Source organism: Neolamprologus multifasciatus, chromosome 9, assembly GCF_963576455.1.
Source record: "Neolamprologus multifasciatus chromosome 9, fNeoMul1.2, whole genome shotgun sequence".
NCBI classification, from domain to species: Eukaryota; Metazoa; Chordata; class Actinopteri; order Cichliformes; family Cichlidae; genus Neolamprologus; species Neolamprologus multifasciatus.
The window spans coordinates 1,922,521-1,941,277 of record NC_140447.1 but is presented as its reverse complement, the minus strand read 5'-3'; positions in this window follow the sequence as shown (position 1 = coordinate 1,941,277).

Genomic DNA, 18,757 nt, shown 5'->3' with positions numbered 1-18,757 from the left:
CAGCCACGATTGTAGAAATTCATCTCATGTAAACAATAACGTGGCGCACAGCGTGACGGGAAAAAAGGCACATACCTTTGACGTGGAGCATAGAAAGCAGCTGGCATTTACATATAGAAGCAAGAGAAAGAACCAAATCTGTGATTTTCTGGTTGAAGTGTTAATTGCAGCTACTGAGAGTTATGGTAAAAACTCCAGGCTAGTTTTATTTCAATAGCTTTTTTCATCAGAAAGGGGAATTCCCAAGTGACAAAAAGAGGATTTCAATTTGGAAAGAGACACACCAGCATTAATGAGAGAAGAAAATTATCCAACAGATGGACAGCACGGAGCTTAACATAGCCACCAGAACGCTTTGGAGATTAAGTTGAAAATGGCTGGACTGCCTAACTGCAAAGAAAAATTTTAAATCCCACTTGATGCAGGAAAGAAGCCACTGTGACAGATGAATGGGTATAATCTTTAATGTATCAGTGATGACAGCTTTCGAGAGATAAGCTCCAGGACCAGTAAACTTGATCAGTCTAAACATAGTAGAGTGAAAAAGGCTAGATAGGAATCATGCTGTTGATTCTGGGGACTGGACCTGAATGCGGGGCAGATAAGTCAACTATTCATCTTTTTGTATCCCAGTATTTGTAATGCCAATTAGGCTCATGCAGAATAAATGGAAAAGAGAAGTTGTGAAAGTACCTATGAGATAACCTTTTCACACTCTTTTCTCAGGAGCTAAGACATCAAATCTGGCTCTTTAATTGCCAACTGAGGGCTTTTACGCACATATGACCCATTTAAATGGGAAAGAACACCAACATGAAAGCCTGGGGACATTCCAGTTATTAATGATCCGCAAACACACGAGCGGCGTGATGAGCCAGTTCATTGGTAAAATCACGCACTTTGACAGGGGTGGAAGGATGATTTTTTAAAAACGTTTTTGGAAGTTGGTTCCTCTTCTAAACACAAGGCATGGAATGCAAGGACAAAATTATTTTGGATCCGCCTCTCTGCAGACGCTGCATATGTGGCGGAAGAAACAGTTGGGGTAAATGCAAACACTTTCATGAAAATTTTAGCAAATTGGGGTCCCAGTTTAGTTCAATGGGTGAAGTCATCCATGTGCCATGTGGCCAAAAAGTAGCGTTCAATGTTGCTAGCAAAATCAAACACAATCAAACAAGAAAGCATCAGCAAGAGAAATGAAAGCAAATGAAAGCAAATGAAAGCAACGTAACACTGTTGCATGCACCGTTATATAGAACATATACAGGTTAAACCCAAAGTCACCTCGCTAAATGCAAGAACCTACTTCACAATACACAGTACAGACTTTTATAAACAGTAAGCAAGGCTTTTTGCCTCAGTTGCAGAAAGTGAAACCTAGATTTGAAACAGGTCATAATTAGGATTCTTCCTGATCGGGATAATTTATTCATATTTTGGTACAAACTCTCCTCTTACACGGCTGCCCTGTTGAACTCAATATTTTACATTGTTAATACAAACTTGGCACTTTCTGTAACCACCTATAATCAAAGTAAATGCCACTAGGGCAGACAAGAGCATAGGTATACAGGATGTTCAGGATGAATAGATCTGTTGATCAGTTGTAGGTACAATAACCAAAGGCTACTAAACGAGTTGGAAACTTGTCCTTGCATTTAATATTACTGTATTACTGTCAAAATTTCAACTTGAATTTAGCCAAAGTTTAGCAAGTTCAAAATATGATCAAACTAACACCTTCCCTCTTCTGAAAGGTTTGTACAATGTAGATATCCTTATGACTTACATTATGACATGTTCTTGCTCTTTAGCATGTTCTACTGGTCATAGTTGGAACTACTCACAAGCTTTTATTTTGGTGGGGATTTTTATGTTCTTGTTGGTGGTTGAAACAGGAAGCTAGGTGTCTGTTGGGCTGCAGGACATGTTGTTCATCTGCTCAGATGTCTTCTAAAACGTTTCTGCCTTGGAAAGCTATTGCTTTGAGTAATAATGATACAATAAGTTTTACAAGTTCATTTAGTGCATTTTTATCACAGAGATTACCCTCGAAACAAATTTATTCAGTCTGCTACGTTTATCTTTCGGCCAGCTAAGTTGTACTTGCTAAGATAGAAGAATCTCAAGTTATCTTGCATAATGAAATGCAGTCTTTTTTTTTTTTTTTTTTTTTTTTTTTTTTTTTTTTTCGCCTGTCCCATTTGGTTCTTTAGCCGTCAGAATTGTTGTCTGAAGACCAACAAGGATACCCAATGGATTTATTTTGCCAAATGGATCATCATGGCATTGCCGTATTGGTCCATTTGATCGACCTTTGTTTTTATTATTTATTTTATTTTCAGTTGTTACAGACGGGACAGACATGAGTGAGGGATAGGAAAGGGAGAAAGAAAGAGGAAGGAAAAGAAAAACAGAAGGGGAGAGGGACAGTGAGAAAGGGGGGAAGAAAAAATATCTCCGGGATCACCTGTTGAGAGAAAAAGAATAGAAAACAAGCAAAAAAAAAAACAAAACAATGCAACATACTATACACAACACCATCGCATTAATCTAGCTAAGTGTAAACAGCAGTAAATACTAAATATTGAATGTTGTTGTGCAGCACGCAGGACAGACAGCGCACAATGTGCTTTGAAGTAGCAGCCAAGAAAGGTGTGATTTAAGTCTACGAATAGTGAACACCCATGTGCACACCTGTGTGGATCGGCGCGCTTGTATTCAAATGGTTTCCCCATGTAATGGTCTGCTAGAGGATGTAGAGAGCCATAGCCCCGTCCCCCAGGGCATGAAGCAGGCATGGAGGAGATCCAGGCCCCAGACATCCAGAGGCCCCAGAGTGCAAGAGCCCAAGGAGGACCACCGGAGGGGCATCCGTGCCACCTTCATGGGAAGGGCTGAGGATCCCCAGATGAGGGGTCACCCAGTAGCCACCGGGCAGAAGCTAGAGGGGGCTGCACCGGCGTGCCCGCCGGCTCTGCCGGCAGCCAGCTGTGCCAGAGTGAACCGAGCCGCAGGCACAGAGGCCGGAGGCCCGAGGGCTCCCCGCGCCCCGGAAGAGGCCTGACCGAGCAGCAGGCGCCAGGCCCCGCCAAGTAGTCACCGGGAGTGAGCTGGTACATACCTGAGCGCCCAGCCCCGGACACCAAGAACCACCAACGCACCGACCCCTGAGGGCATCAGTCACCGGCAGGGAGTGTGGTGAGGGGAGATAGGCCAGTGGAAAATGCATGAAATGCAGTCTTAAGTGAATATGGTCAGGCAATTCATCTAAATTCCTTGTGCTAACTGGTAATTCTACTGTGTACTTTTAAATTTTACTATCAGAGTTGAATAATTTAATTTTTAACCTAACCGAATAGAAAAAAATCTAATACTAATTGGCTTGCTTACCTACAGTGTGCCAACTGTATAATGTCAAATACAAAATTTACAACAACCCTTCCAAGGATTTGTGCTTCCTCGTGGTCTCAAACTTTCCTATAAGGTAAATGTATTAACTGCTAAACTATGGAGCAACCGTTAGCATCAGTAAATTGTGTAACAGACATTTGCCTTCTACAGTAGCCGCCAACAATGGAAGTGGTTTGGCAGCTAGCTATGCAACACTGTTTGCCTTATCTCAAGCAAATCAACTTTGTTGTCATTATCTGACATTATTCAGCTTATCATCAAAAGGCCACAAAAAAGCTGTATGCATAATAATACAGGACAGTTGTGTATATGTGGTCATACAAACTAATACATAGTGTACAAGCACAAGATGTGTTTGTCATGAATAACTGTTTTCTGAAGTTTTGCAGAGAACCTTTAAAATGCATGCCTTTAACCCTTTAAAGCCGGTCGGAGCGGGCACGCTCTGTTTTGCATAACTACTTTTAAATCCCAGTAGCTCTGCAACCACGTAAGCTAGCGCAATAAATTTTTTTGCATATGAAACCGGAGGAGTTGTACTTACATCTTATGCCATCAGCTTGTCCTCGGTCATGGTTTCCTTCCACATATAGCTTTGCAAATATTGCATAAAAAGCGCTTGCAGCAACAAAAACATAATATTCCAGAAACACGCTTTGCCGATCCGATCAGCTTTTTGTAACACTTCCTACGACCATCAGCGCGAACTATCGCATGTCCGCCATTACCTGCCCGAAACTGGAAGTGACGTCATTTTCGCGGAAATGTAGTTTTTTTTTACCACCAGGGCCTCATGAGCCTATACTGGTGTTTTTAAAAGTTATCTTTGACTTTATGACTTTCTGTGTCGTTTCTGGGATGCTTAGGACTCATATTGCACTGCTGGAAATAGTTTATTTTGATGCATATGCTGCTTTTTTGCAAATTTGCACTATAATATTTATTTTTGTTTTTCCTGCAGTGTATAAAAATTGGTGTATTTCAAAAACAAAACTATGAAGACACTCAAAATAAATTTCCTGTGGTAGGAAACTGTTTTGTGCAACTTTTTTGTATTTACAGTTTTGAGGGATAAGCCTCTTAAATTTCTCTAACTAGAAATATATGTTAAAAAAACAAAAACGATTTTCAATTTATTTTGTAGTTTATTGCACTTTTTTGCAATTTATGTAATTACTAGAGATGGCACGATACCACTTTTTTATGTCCGATACCGATACCGATATCATAAATTTGGATATCTGCCGATACCGATATGAATCCGATATAGTGTGTTTTTTAATCAACAAAACGTTTTTTTAATATCTTGCTGCATTCGGGGGTGGCTGTAGCTCAGGAGGTAGAGCAGGTCACCTACTGATCGGAAGGTTGGAGCTTCGATCCCAGGCTCCTCCAGTCTGCATGCCAAGTATCCTTGGGCAAGATACTAACCCCAATTTGCTCTCCGATGCGTCCATCGGAGTATGAATGTGTGTGAATGTAGTTAGAAAAAGCACTAAGTACAGATAAAGTGCTTGTGAGAATGGGTGTGACTGGGTGAATGTGGCATGTTGTATAGAGCGCTTTGAGTACTCCGGGAGAGTAGAAAAGCGCTATATAAGAATCAGTCCATTTACCATTTACCATTTTGTATAAGTTTATACTCAAGTTTAAATAAATAACAACACTAAAGCTATTCTGTTATACCTGTATGTAAAAAATACACTGCGTCCAAAATATGTCATAGTTCAGCAACACTGATCAATCTAATAAAGTTAAACCTGCTCCATCCTCCCTATTCTGGTATTTTAAAGAGTACTTAGAAGAAATTTTAAGCAACCTAACTAATAGGGTTGCAAACTCCCAGCAAAAAAAAAATAAAAATAGGGAACCACCCTCCACCTCATGATGCTTAATCGATGTAATCAAATTTAATTTGATGCAGGGGGAAAATGCACAAAAATAAATTATTTTTCAAGAATAATTAAATAGATTCAACATCTTTCTTCAACAGAACTGCAGACTGCACAGATGGTATCTTCCCAAAGGAAAAAGTACTATAGCTTACTAGGGTATATTAGACTTAACAGTTACTATATACAGTAATGGACTTCTATATATTTTACACAAGATTAAAACTTTGGGTGTAAGAGTCAGATAATTATTTATTAAAAACTAGACATTTTAAATGAGAATAAGAAAGAAAAGTATGTCTTTGTGCCCCCTTTTCCCTGTTCATGCCCTATCGGCCCCCCTGGCTAAACTTTGCTAGATCCGCCCCTGCACAATTACCAGCCGTCAGCTATGTAGAAAAAGATCCTGGTGTAGAAAGTAATATTAAATAAATTCTAACAACAGCTTATCAAGCTTAAACGTGCTGCTGTTGTTCAGCAGCACGTTGGTTTCCTCTTTCTGGTGAGAAGTGGGCCAAAAACTAAGAAGAGAGACGGACTCGCGACAGAAAAGCCGATCAGCTGATCATTAAGCTGTTTCACGATTGAAGCAGCAGGAGAGAGAGAGAGAGAGGCAGTCGCTCCAGGTATGGTTGTTAAGCTTAACGTGGGAACGCTTTACAGACATTCAGAGATGAACTTACACACTTGCTTTACTTCTCTCTGGGAAAACTTCCTCATAGATGAAATGCTGGTTTGGTAGCAAGGCTACAAATACACACAGCCGCTCTATCACGTGATGCACACTGCTGCTAAGTGCTACGGTTATGAGCGGAGTTACGCCGTGTAGCAAGTTTTGTGAGGTGCTTTTTTGATATTTAATGGATCGGATTACATTTTTTATTTCTCGCCGATATCCGATCCAGTAATTTGGGTCAGTATCGGACCGATACCGATACGTAATATCGGATCGGTCCATCTCTAGTAATTACTATGCACTTAATGCAGACATATTATTAGAATTTGGGCTATAATGGTTGTATTGATGTATAGCAACTTGAAATGCTCCCAAAAATGGCTCCACAGCATGTAAAAATATAATATAAGCTCTGGCGGCCTTGGTTCTATGGTAGGTCTTAAAGGGTTAAACATGGCTCTATTGGAACCTCATCCAGATTTTTATCGGCTCTACTGAATAGTGATGGGTCGTTCGCAAACGAAATGGCTCTTAGAGCCGGCTCTTTGAAGTGAACGACGCGAGCCGGCTCCTTATTGGGAGCCGTGAGGTTTTTTTTTTTCTTTCTCTCACCCTCTCTCTCGCCCTTTTTTCCGCTAAACTCCGCACGCGCGGCCTGTACTTTGCGCTGGGCAGAGGGGGGAGGGGCGTTAGTTACACTCGCAGTAGCACAGGAACAGAGCCAGAGAGAAAGAGAGCGAGGGACAACAACGTCACATTAGAAAGGTATAGTAATCATCCACTATTTTTAGTTGCAGATGATAAAGGATTTAGAAATCATACAGGCCCATATGACAGAGAATGTGCATCTTCTTTTTGTTTTAATATTTTAATTTATATTTTATTGTGTTGTGGTTTGCAGTGTTTTGTGTTGTTTCACGTTAAATTTGTTTAAAAGGAAAAAGCTGAAAATTTAAATAGTTAAAAGTTTAAAATGTAAATAGTTCTTTGTATTATATGATTTATTTATTACATTTTATGTGGAGTGAATAAATAAAGTATATTTATGGTGGCCCTTAGAGACAAAGGAGTACAAACTCCAAAACATGTACAAACTCCAAAACACGTAAAAACTCCGAAACGCGTAAAAACTCAGACGCACTTACAAACCCCGAAGCATGTACAAACTCCAAAACACGTAAAAACTCAGAATCACGTACAAAAGACAACAGAAGTGCTCCAGGATGCTAGGGCGCAGTGTTGAGCGTTTGTTACCTAGTGGCTACACAAGCCAGGAAGTATCAACAACTGGATTTGGTGTATGGCAGTAACAGGTAAATGAATTTTTTTTAAAATTATTTGAATAAATATGAGTGCTTGTCTATAAATACACAAACAATACACACATGCTTTCAATTGTGTAATTTAAGTGATCTGGGTAGCTCTGTTTTGGAAGTTCAGTTAACACTAGAAATGTGTTTTGGAGTTTGTATATGCTTTAGAGTTTGTACGTGCTTTGTCTCTAGGGGCCATATATAAACATATATAAACAAAACCACTTTTTTTTACATTAGTAATTCCGTTTCTGCATAATTTTATATTATTGTTAATAATTAAATAATTAAAGCAACAAAACAACCTGAAGAGCCGGTTCGGAGCCGAAAGAGCCGGCTCTTTTTAGTGAGCCGAGCCGAAAGAGCCGGATCTCTTAAAAGAGCCGGAAATCCCATCACTACTACTGAACTTAATCAATCAACTAAAACAGTGGAAAAGCAGTGTTCTCAGTAATCCAGACTAAAAAACACCAGCAGTGGGTTAATTTAGCTATCCTTAAATTTATTTAAGATGTATTTTAAGCTACAAGCCAAACCTTGTTATATTCAAATCCCAGCAGAGATGATTCTGCTTGTGTTATATTTACACACTGGAGCTTTCCACACCAGATTTGGAACATATATCAGCAGACAACCATGTGCTTGATTTTATAAAACACACTATACAGTACCTTTACAGATCTGTTTATGACCATTGTGGATTAAATTTAGCAAGCAGGAAGTATCTGCATGGAAATTAAAGACTGGCTAAAACTAAGTTATACACCAAATATTTGGCACTGTAATGAATCTTTCCCCTAGGAAAATCAAGCAGCTTGTTGCCAACAGTTTCACACCAGGAAGTCAATGCTGAAAGCTGTAATCTAAATTGTTGACCATTTAGTTTTGGGAATTATCCCAGTTGGCATCAGTGAAGTATTATTTCTGCAGATAGAACCCCAGATATCTCCCTCTCTGATCAATGCCTACTGTGCATTCAATCATAAGCATGTGTCCCTTCCACTCAAGGCACAAAGCAATTACAAATGACTGCGAGTGATTTGAAACAGGGAAGAGCTGTAGTGGCAGTCGCTGCAAATGGATTCACTTTTAAGCTCAAATTAATGGACCCCTTGGCTCGATAGAAATTATATTTCGTGATCTATTTTCATAATAACCTAACGTGAGCTGAATCCAAAGACATATTTTGGCATACATTGCTGGAGGCCTATAGTCTTCAAAGACAAGAGGGGTGATACAAAAGGAGGTAAGGCGGTACATGCACGTGATGAGAAGGGTTAAAAGGTATTTATCAGACTGAAACATAGGAAGAATTTGCAATTATTTGTCAGTGCTGATTAAAAAAAGAACAATAGGAGTTTTTTTCACAATTACTTATTTTTTCCTCAGTTTGGTGGGGTCTTGTTGATGCATAACATTTTGCCTCTGCACACATTAAAAAAAAGGATTTTGGTTCAAGTAATCCATAAATCTCTACCTTAGGTGGAGGGGTTTCTGTGTTCCGGGGATCCCAGGGGCTATGCTGTTATGAGGCTTTTGCCCCCTGGTAGAATCTCCCATGGCAAATTGGTCCTGGGTGAGGGACAAAGAAAAAAACCCTCATCAGTACAAGAACAAGGGAATGGTTCGACCTAGGTTACTGGGGCCCTGGCCTGGAACCTAGGCCTGGGGAGGGTGTCAAAGAGAGAGTGTCTGGTGGGCTTAGCTGGGTGAAGCCCAAAAAGCCTATCAAGTCACCACTGTCAAGGCTGGTGACTGGGACATGGAATGTCACCTCTCTGGTGGGGAAGGAGCCTGTACTTGTGCGTGAGATTGAAAGGTACTGGCTAGATATTGTTGGGATCACCTCCATAGCCAAACCTGGAACAAGGTCCCAGGTTGGGCTCTGGAACAATTCTCTTAGAGGGAGGTTGGACTCTGTCCCAGTCTCAAGTTGTGAGAGATGGCAGGCTGGGGTTGGTATCTTGGTTTCCCCTCAGCTTAGTGGAATTTTTCCTGGGCATGTAAGGGGTTTGTACCCTACGCCTCCGGATCGGGGAATAGGTCTTGACTGTAGTCTGTGCTTATCCACTGACAGTTCAGGGTCCCTGGGTGGGGTGCTCCACCTGGAAACTGTCATCCTACTGGGAGACTTTAACACACAACAGTGAGATCTGAAGCTGCAAGAAGTAACACAAGTCAGGCAGTAACTGAAGCAAAAATGTAGTGTTGGGAAGAATTCAGGCAATGGAAAAAGACTTTTGCACCATCTTGAAGCAATTTTGGCAAACCCTTAGCCGACCCAGGAGAGGAAAGTGGTGGTCTACTCACACAGCGTATAGTATGGGTGGGGTGCTGCTAACTGAAGATATGGTAAAAATGGTAAATGGCCTGTATTTGTATAGCGCTTTACTTAGTCCCTCAAGGACCCCAAAGCGCTTTACATGTTTAGTTATCCACCCATTCACACACTGGTGATGGCAAGCTACATTGTAGCCACAGCTGCCCTGGGGCGCACTGACAGAAGCGAGGCTGCCGGACACTGGTGCCACCAGGCCCTCTGACCACCACCAGTAGGCAACAGGTGAAGTGTCTTGCCCAAGGACACAACGACCGAGACTGACGGAGCCGGGGCTCGAACCGGCAACCTTCCAATTACAAGACGAACTGCCAACTCTTGAGCCACGATCGCCCCAAATTATTGTGGGGTGGATGGAGCACTTCGAGGATCTTCTTAATTCCACTGACAGTTCATCTGTAAAGGAGCGTTGGATAAGCAGACCAACGTCATGCTTCCCATCTTTAAGAAAGGGGACTGGAGGGTGTGCTTCATTTATAGAGGGTTCATAGTTCCCAGCCTTCCCAGGAAAGTCTATGCCAGGGTGCTGGCAAGGAGAGCCATCCGTTAGTTGAACCTCAGATGGTAGAGGAACAGTTTTCGTCCTGGTCATGGGACACCAGACCACCTGTTTTACCCTCCTGAGGATATTTGAGGGTTCATGGGAGTTTTCCAAGTCCACAAAACACAAGTAGACTGGTTACGCAAAGGCATTTGAACGTGTTCCTCAGAGTATTCTGCAGGAGGTGCTTCGGGAGTATGGGGCGCCATGCAATCCTTATACAACATTTGCAAGAGCTTGGTTCACATTGCTGGCAATAAGTTGAACTCATTCCCAGTGGGCGTTGAACTCCACCAAGGCTACCCTTTCCACCAGTTTTTGTTCATACTTTTTATGGACAGAATTTTTAGGCACAGCCTAAGTTCCACAGAGTTCCATGCTAGGATCAATTCTTTTTGCAATATACATGCTTCCCTTAGGCACTGTCATTAAAAGGCATAGCATACATTTTCACTGCTTTGCAGATGACACCCAACTCTATTTATCAATGAACTGCAGAAATGTGTAAAAGCCATAAGGACCTGGATGACCTCTAATTTTCTACGTCTAAATTCAAGATAAATTGTACTCAATGCTAAACATTTCAGAAATATGGTATCTAACCAGATGCTAATACTAGATGGCATTACCATGGTCAGTTAGTTCTCAGGGACAAGCTGGGGCTGTAAGGGTGTAAATTTTCGCTATATACTGGTACTTGAATAATGAATTTTAATAATCTGGAGGTGATAAAATAAGGGCATGAATAATAATAAAATTTTAATTCAGAGATATAATGCATACAGTTTGATGCAGTGGAGCTCAACTTCACAGTATTTCTTTAGTAATAAAAGCAAGAGCAAACCAGAGATTTAACATCATCATCCAAAATGAAATCTTAGTCAAACGTGACCCCTGAATTCTTGATAGAAGATTTAGTTAATATGGCGTGGGGATTATTTCCAGTACTTTAGCCATAATCTGTCAGGTGCACTTCTTCTCTTCATTACGTTCAGCCATTCAAGTCTTTCATAGTTTGCTTAGCTATTTAAGCAACTATGGAAAACTTAAAACATCTTGGGGTTTAAAAACTATATTTAGAAATATATAGCTGAATGTTATTTGCGTGGCAGTAATAAGAGATTAAAAAAGGGCCAAAATATGCTGAAGAGGAAGTAGATATAACAAGGAAACATTAAAGATGCCAAAATGTAATCTTGTGGCACACTATAGGCATGGGAATCGGAAGAAGACCTGAACTTAGGAGCCACAGAAAACCCTCATACAGAAATCAGATAAGTGTAGCATTATAGTTTTACTTTGATTACACAAACATTATGTAGTAGTAGTAGCAGGTAAGGGATAATAGGTATTTATTTGTAAATAAATAGACATGAACAGCTTTGTTCTTATTATTGAATAGGATACTACACTATATTTCTAACTATTGACAAAACTTTCTTCAAAAATGTGATGCATTTTTGGGATCACCTTGAAAGAAAGTCAACATGTGAAATAGAAAAATGAGATCAGTGGGCAAATGTAACATATTTGGATGCAAACAATAATGCCATATTTAGAATCCGCATACTAATATGCGGATTCTGTTAAAACAAAGAGATTAGAATCACAAGCATTAAAAGGGGTGAGGGGTTAGACAAAATGCCAGTCAGACAAACCCTATGTGTAACAAATCAAGAGTCCAGTGTACCCTACCCGGTACAGGATTACTGGCTAGGCTCCATTATCAAATATTCAAATGTAATGTGAGTCTTTGACAATGCATGGGGGCTGCTCCATTATAAAATGGCAGCTGTGCATGCATTGTGCAGCTGCCTGAAAAGCAGCCAGTCAGTGTGGAGATTACGTTAGGTTGCCTCATACCACACTGCGCCCCATGGAGTATCTTATAGCATAAAAGACTAGCCTAAAACTAAGAAAAACTTAAATATTAAGATAAATTTGAGAACTGTTTCATGGAAAATGACAGAAGCTAATAACAATCCATTATGAATCATCTCACTTAACAGTGTGGCACTTTGCATCTCTCCTTATCAACATTACACATTATACTCCACACAATGAAGAAGAAAACAACGAGCCGATGTTAAATATGACATAAAAATGATATAAAAACAAGTTACTACAAAAGATGAGATGTTCACATATTACTAAAATATGACAACTTAGCATCTGAAAAACTGATAAATAGCAACAGAAAAGTGTGTCACATTGTGCTATACATTATGAACAGGGGTGCACATAAGTAGCCCGCAGGTGCGCATTCGCTGTCAAAATAAAAGACGCACATCAGATAAGTTGCAACGCACGTTTGCGTTTATAAGATTTTCTGGAGGAGGACAGACATTTAAAGATGTCAAAGAAGCAAGCTCCTTTAAGCAATTACTTTGGTGTTCCTCCACCTGTAAAGAAATGACAGAAGGAGTCCGAACTGCAAAACAAGCGCGTATTCTCGGAAAAGTGGTTGCAGGAGGTGAGCTGGCTTCAAACAAATGATGAACGCACAGAGATGTGGTCAGAATATGCCGTGAGAATCCCACTCTATGGGAGAAAAACAGTGCCTTTTATGCGTACGCAAACGCGCGTTGCAACTTCTTATCTGGTGGGCGTCTTTTATTTTGACAGGGAATGACCACTTATGTGCACCCTTGATTATGAATGATGGACACTGTTCAAAAAGTTCAAATCTAAAATAACAAAACAATATATCATCCAGCTTTTCTTCTGCTGATCTAAAATAGGGTTCCAGGGACAGCAACAGGGAAGCCCAGTCCTCCCTCTCTCCAACTCCTCAGCTTACCCAGGGAAACGTTGAACCTTTCCCAGGCCAGGTGACAGCCTCAGCTGTCTCCTTCTGATGTGGAGGAGTACAACTCTATTTTGAACCCCTCCCAGATGACATGATTCACGCCTACTGGCTAAAGAAGCTGACTGTACTCCATGAACGTTTGGCAGCACAACTATACCAGCTGCTAATGGATGAAAGATACCCAAATTGGCTAACTGAAGGCTGGACAGTCTTGATGCCCAGGGATTCCCAGAAGGGTCCCATCCAACTACTGGCTAATAAGCTTCTAACCTACCACATGAAAGCTTCTGTGAGACATCACAGCAGATAAGATGAACAGGCATGTGCCTCAATATATGAGCAGGGCACCGAAGTAGACAAAGCAGTCGCCCTGAGACTACAAGACCAGGCTTATTAACCTGTGCACGGCCGCATCAGGAAGATCGACACAATGGATCACGTGCTTAGTGAATAGCAGCAGAAACCCAAAAAAGTAGCAAAGGAAAGATCCGTCATAGAAATACAGGCTCCTGCGTGGCATGTACCACCAGCAGATAGAAGAAGTGGCTGACATCCAGGATAGAAAAAGCGGGACTGAAAAACAGCACAGAGGCACTAATCATGGCAGCACGGGAACAAGCTTTGAGCTTTGACTATCACACCAGGCAAGATTCCAGGTGCAGGCTATACAAAGATGCCCCAGAGACAATCCAGCACATAACAGCAGGGTGCAAGATGCTTGCAGGCAGAGCAGACATGGGAGGCCATAACCAAGTTGCTGGCATAGTGTACAGAAACATTTGTGCTGAGTATAGCCTGGAAGTCTCAAGGTCAAAATGGGACACGCCCCCTTAGGGTGATTGAAAGTGACAAGCTAAGAGCCAATGTAGGGACTTCCAGGTACAGACAGTCAAACTGGTGATGGCTAACCAGCTGAACATAGAAGTGGTGTACAAGCAGAGGAAGATGGCTGTCAATTCCGTTTCAATTTAATGTGATTTATGCAGTCCCAAATCACAACAGTCAAATCAAGGCGCTTTATATTTTAAGGCAGACCCCCCAAGACCCCTACAATAATACATACAGAGAAAAACCCAACAATCATATAATATCCCATATGTACAAGAACTTTGGTGACACTGGGAAGGAAAAACTCCCTTTTAACAGGAAGAAACCAGCAGAACCAGGCTCAGGAAGGGGTGAGGGGAGGAAGACAGGACAAAAGGCATGCTGTAGAAGAGAGCCAGAGATTAATAACAAGTAATGGTTGAATCCGGAGAAGTCTATTAACACATAGTGTGTGAGAAAGGTGACTGAAGAAGAAATACTAAATGCACCATGGGAACCTCCCAGCAGGCTACACTTATTACATGAAAACTAAGGGAGGATTCAAGGTCACCAGCCCTGACTATAGGCTTTAGCAAAAAGGAAAGCTTTAAGCCTAACTTTAAAAGTAGAGATAGTGTCTGTCTCCCGAATCCAAGTTACTCTAGGAACCAAAAGTAAACCTGCAGTCCAAGAGTGAAGTGCTCTAATGGGGTTATATTTGGAATTTGAGAGATATTGTGCAAATGGAAAAACGCAGTCTTATATATTTGTTAAATATGTCCATTGAAGGACAAGTCCTGGTCAAAAATTACTCAAAGAGTCTTCACAGTATTACTGGAGACCAAGCCAATGCCATTCAGAGTAAGAATCTGGTTAGATACCATAATTCTCGGGATTTTAGAGGTTAGTTAAAGTTAGAGGTCATAAAGATCTTTATGTCTTTAAGACATTCCTGCAGTTTAACTAATTGGTGTGTGTTATCTGGCTTCATGGACAGATAGAGCTGGGTGTCATCTGCATAGCAGTGAAAATGTATGCTATGTCTTCTAATGATGCTGCCTAAGGATAAGGGGCGATCGTGGCTCAAGAGTTGGGAGTTCGCCTTGTAATCGGAAGGTTGCCGGTTCAAGCCCCGGCTTGGACAGTCTCGGTCGTTGTGTCCTTGGGCAAGACACTTCACCCGTTGCCTACTGGTGGTGGTCAGAGGGCCCGGTGGCGCCAGTGTCCGGCAGCCTCGCCTCTGTCAGTGCGCCCCAGGGTGTGGCTACAATGTAGCTTGCCATCACCAGTGTGTGAATGTGTGGATGACTGGATGTGTAAAGCGCTTTGGGGTCCGTAGGGACTAGTAAAGCGCTATATAAATTCAGGCCATTTACCATTTAAGGGAAGCATGTATAATGTAAACAGAATTGGTCCTAACACTGAACCCTGTGGAACTCCATAATTAACCTCAGTGTGTGAAGAGGACTCTCCATTTACATGCACAAATTGGAGTCTATTAGATAGATATGATACAAACCACTGCAGCGCAGTACCTGTAATACCTACAGCATGTTCTAATCGCTCTAATAGGATATTATGGTCGACAGTATCGAACGCTGCACTGAGGTCTAGCAGGACAAGCACAGAGATGAGTCCACTGTCAGAGGCCATAAGAAGATCATTTGTAACCTTCACTAAAGCTGTTTCTGTGCAGTGATGAACTCTGAAACCTGACTGAAACTCTTCAAATAAACCATTCCTCTGCAGATGATCTGTTAGCTGTTTGACAACTACTCTTTCAAGGATGTTTGATATGAAAGGAAGGTTGGAGATTGGCCTATAATTAGCTAAGACTGCTGGGTCTAGAGATGCTTTTTGCGTAAAGGTTTAACTACAGCCAGCTTGAAGGCCTGTGGTACATAGCCGATTATTAGAGATAGGTTGATCATATTTAAGATCGAAGAATTAATTAATGGCAGGACTTCTTTGAGCAGTTTTGTAGGAATGGGGTCTAAAAGACACGTTGATGGTTTGGAGGAAGTAATTATTGAAGTTAACTCAGAAAGATCAATTGGAGAAAAAGAGTCTAAATTAATATCAATGGTACTGAAAGTAGCTGTAGATAATATTACATCTGTGGGATGATTATTGGTCATTTTTTCTCTAATGGTTAAAATTTTATTTGTGAAGAAGTTCATGAAGTCATCACTAGTTAACGTTAAAGGGATGGTTGGCTCAAAAGAGCTCTGACTTTTTGTCAGCCTGGCTACAGTGCTGAAGAGAAACCTGGGGTTGTTCTTATTTTCTTCAATCAGTGACGAATAGTAAGCTGTTCTGGCTTTGCGGAGGGCTTTCTTATACAGCAACAAACTATTTCTCCAGGCTAAATGATGATCCTCTAAATTTGTGACACGCCATTTCCTCTCCAGATTACGAGTCATCTGCTTTATATTTAAAGTCCTACCAGGGAGTCAAATACTTCTGATATGAGGCTTTCTTTTTTACAGGAGCAACGGTATCTAGAGCAGTACGTATTGAAGAGGTAGCGTTCAGGCAGCTGCTCTGCTCTGTATTTGTGAATGATCTTTGGCTTGGTTTTGAATGCCAGTATTTCTGACTGTTGACAACAGTGGTCAATAATTCCATTTGCAAACACTGAAGCAGCTTTGTATTTATGTGGAACATTTTTGATGATTAGATCAATAAAAAAATCTTTTTCTGGACATTTTGATTTAGGTGTGGTGGGATTGTCAACAATCAGAAAGAGATTTATAGCATTAGAGTAAGCTTTAAATTCATCGCATACTGGATCTAGCCAACTCCAGTTAAAGTTCACTATATGAAATTCAAATTAGATAAAAGATTCATTAAAGAGGTTCACCCATCGCTGACAGCTCAGTGTATTCTAGCAGCCAGTCTATAGCAGCCAGCATCTGTGCCGAGCGCCATAAACTCAAATTGCTGACTCACTGACTCAGAGAGCAGCACATGTGAATGGAGCTAATACCCCTACCCTTTTTAGTTTAATAACATCTGCATCAGAAGAATGTGCCACACAAAAAGCATATCCATCTTGGAACATAAGCTACATACATTCAAGTGAACAAAATCAAGACCAACATCTAGATTTAAAATCAGCACTAGTGTTAAGCCTTGGATTGAAATCAGGTTCAGGATTTAGCTCAGATTGTTCTTATGTCTTCTTATCATTTATGCTTTAATGATATGATGCTTTAAATGCTTTGAGGTGTGTATCATGGAAAAGTAACATTGTCCTGAAGAACCATGACACAAATCACCCAGGTGTTTACCTAAAGTTAAATTCAAATCAGTGATGTTGAAAAATGTGCAGGTGTTTAATCCAGGAAATCAGCAATTGAAGACTGCTATATATTTTTTTCCCCAGAGCTCAGACACCTGGTTGATACACACATACATACAGAAACACTGGGAGACATCCTGCTGTCTTTGATTGGATCAACGAGCAAATAACAGGGATTCTTATTCCCAACATCAATCAGCTGTAGTTCAAACAATAAAGGCCTCCTTTTTAAAATAAGATACGATAAGATAAACCTTTATTAGTCCTACAAATTAGGAAATTTGTTGTGTCACAGCAGAAAGTGCACAGTGCAAAGTTACAGCAGCAAAAATTAAGAAAAACAATGGAACAGGCTAAGATAAAAAAGAATAACATACTCTATACAATAGAATAAAATACTACATTGTCAGAAAAGAATTACAATTAGTGTTATTACACATGTGGATGTGTGTGTTTGGTCAGCTGTGAAGTCTTTGTTGTGGAGTCTGACAGCAGTTGGAAGGAAAGACCTGTGAAATCTCTCCGTCCCACACCGTGGGTGCTGCAGCCACTGAAGGAGCTGCTCAGTGCTGTCAGAGTCTCCTGCATGGGGTGGGAGATGTTGTCCAACAGGGATGACAGCTTAGCCACCATTCTCCTGTCACTCACCACCTCCACTGGGTCCAGAGGGCATCCTAGAACAGAGCTGGCCCTTCTGATCAGCCTGATCATTCCCTTCCTGCCCCTGACAGAGATGCTGCTGCCCCAGCAGACCACACCGTAACAGATGGCTGAGGCAACCACAGAGTCATTGCAGGTCTTCAGGAGTGGGCCCTCCACTCCAAAAGACCTGAGTCTCTGCAGCAGGTACAGCCTGCTCTGCCCTTTTCTGTAGAGGGCATCTGAGTTATGAGTCCAGTCCAGTTTATTATTAAAAACAACACCAAGGTACCTGTAGCTGTCCACAGCCTCAATGTACCTTGTATGTTCAGTGGTTGCAGTGGAGGATGTTTGTGCCTGTGGAAGTCTACCACCAGCTCCTTGGTTTTACTAGTGTTGATCTGGAGGTAGTTCTGCTGGCACCAGTCCACAAGGCCATGGGTCAGTTCTCTGTACTCCTTGTCATCCCCATCAGTGATGAGGCAACTACTGCAGAGTCAGCAGAGAACTTCTGCAGGAAGCACTGGGTGGAGTTTTGGGAGAAGTCTGCAGTTTAGATGGTGAAGAGGAACGGAGGCAGAACTGTTCCCTGTGGGCCCCCGTACTGCAGATGACCCTGTCCGACACACAGCGCTGAGTTCTCACAGACTGTGGTCGGTCAGTGAGGTAGTCCAGTATCCATGTTGTGAGGTGTTTTTGACCATAATGGCATTTATTGATGCATAGCTATCAAAAGTGGGATTGACCTAAAGTGTACTATAAAGTACAATATGAACTAAACCTCTTCAGTTTTGCGTTTTTATTTAAATATCTGGACTTTTACCTTTAAGAGATTTATTGTGTTTGTTTGAGGAATGTATTACAAATCAAAATATATCAAAATACTGAAGCTAAAGATATTTTTAGTTATTGTAGTATCAGAAGCCTGGGGGACTTTTGTGAATCTCCCATTGAAATGTCTACAAGGGTTCAAGCGATCCATCCAAAAGCATTCGTTTTTCTTCCTCTTTGAGCTTTTTTC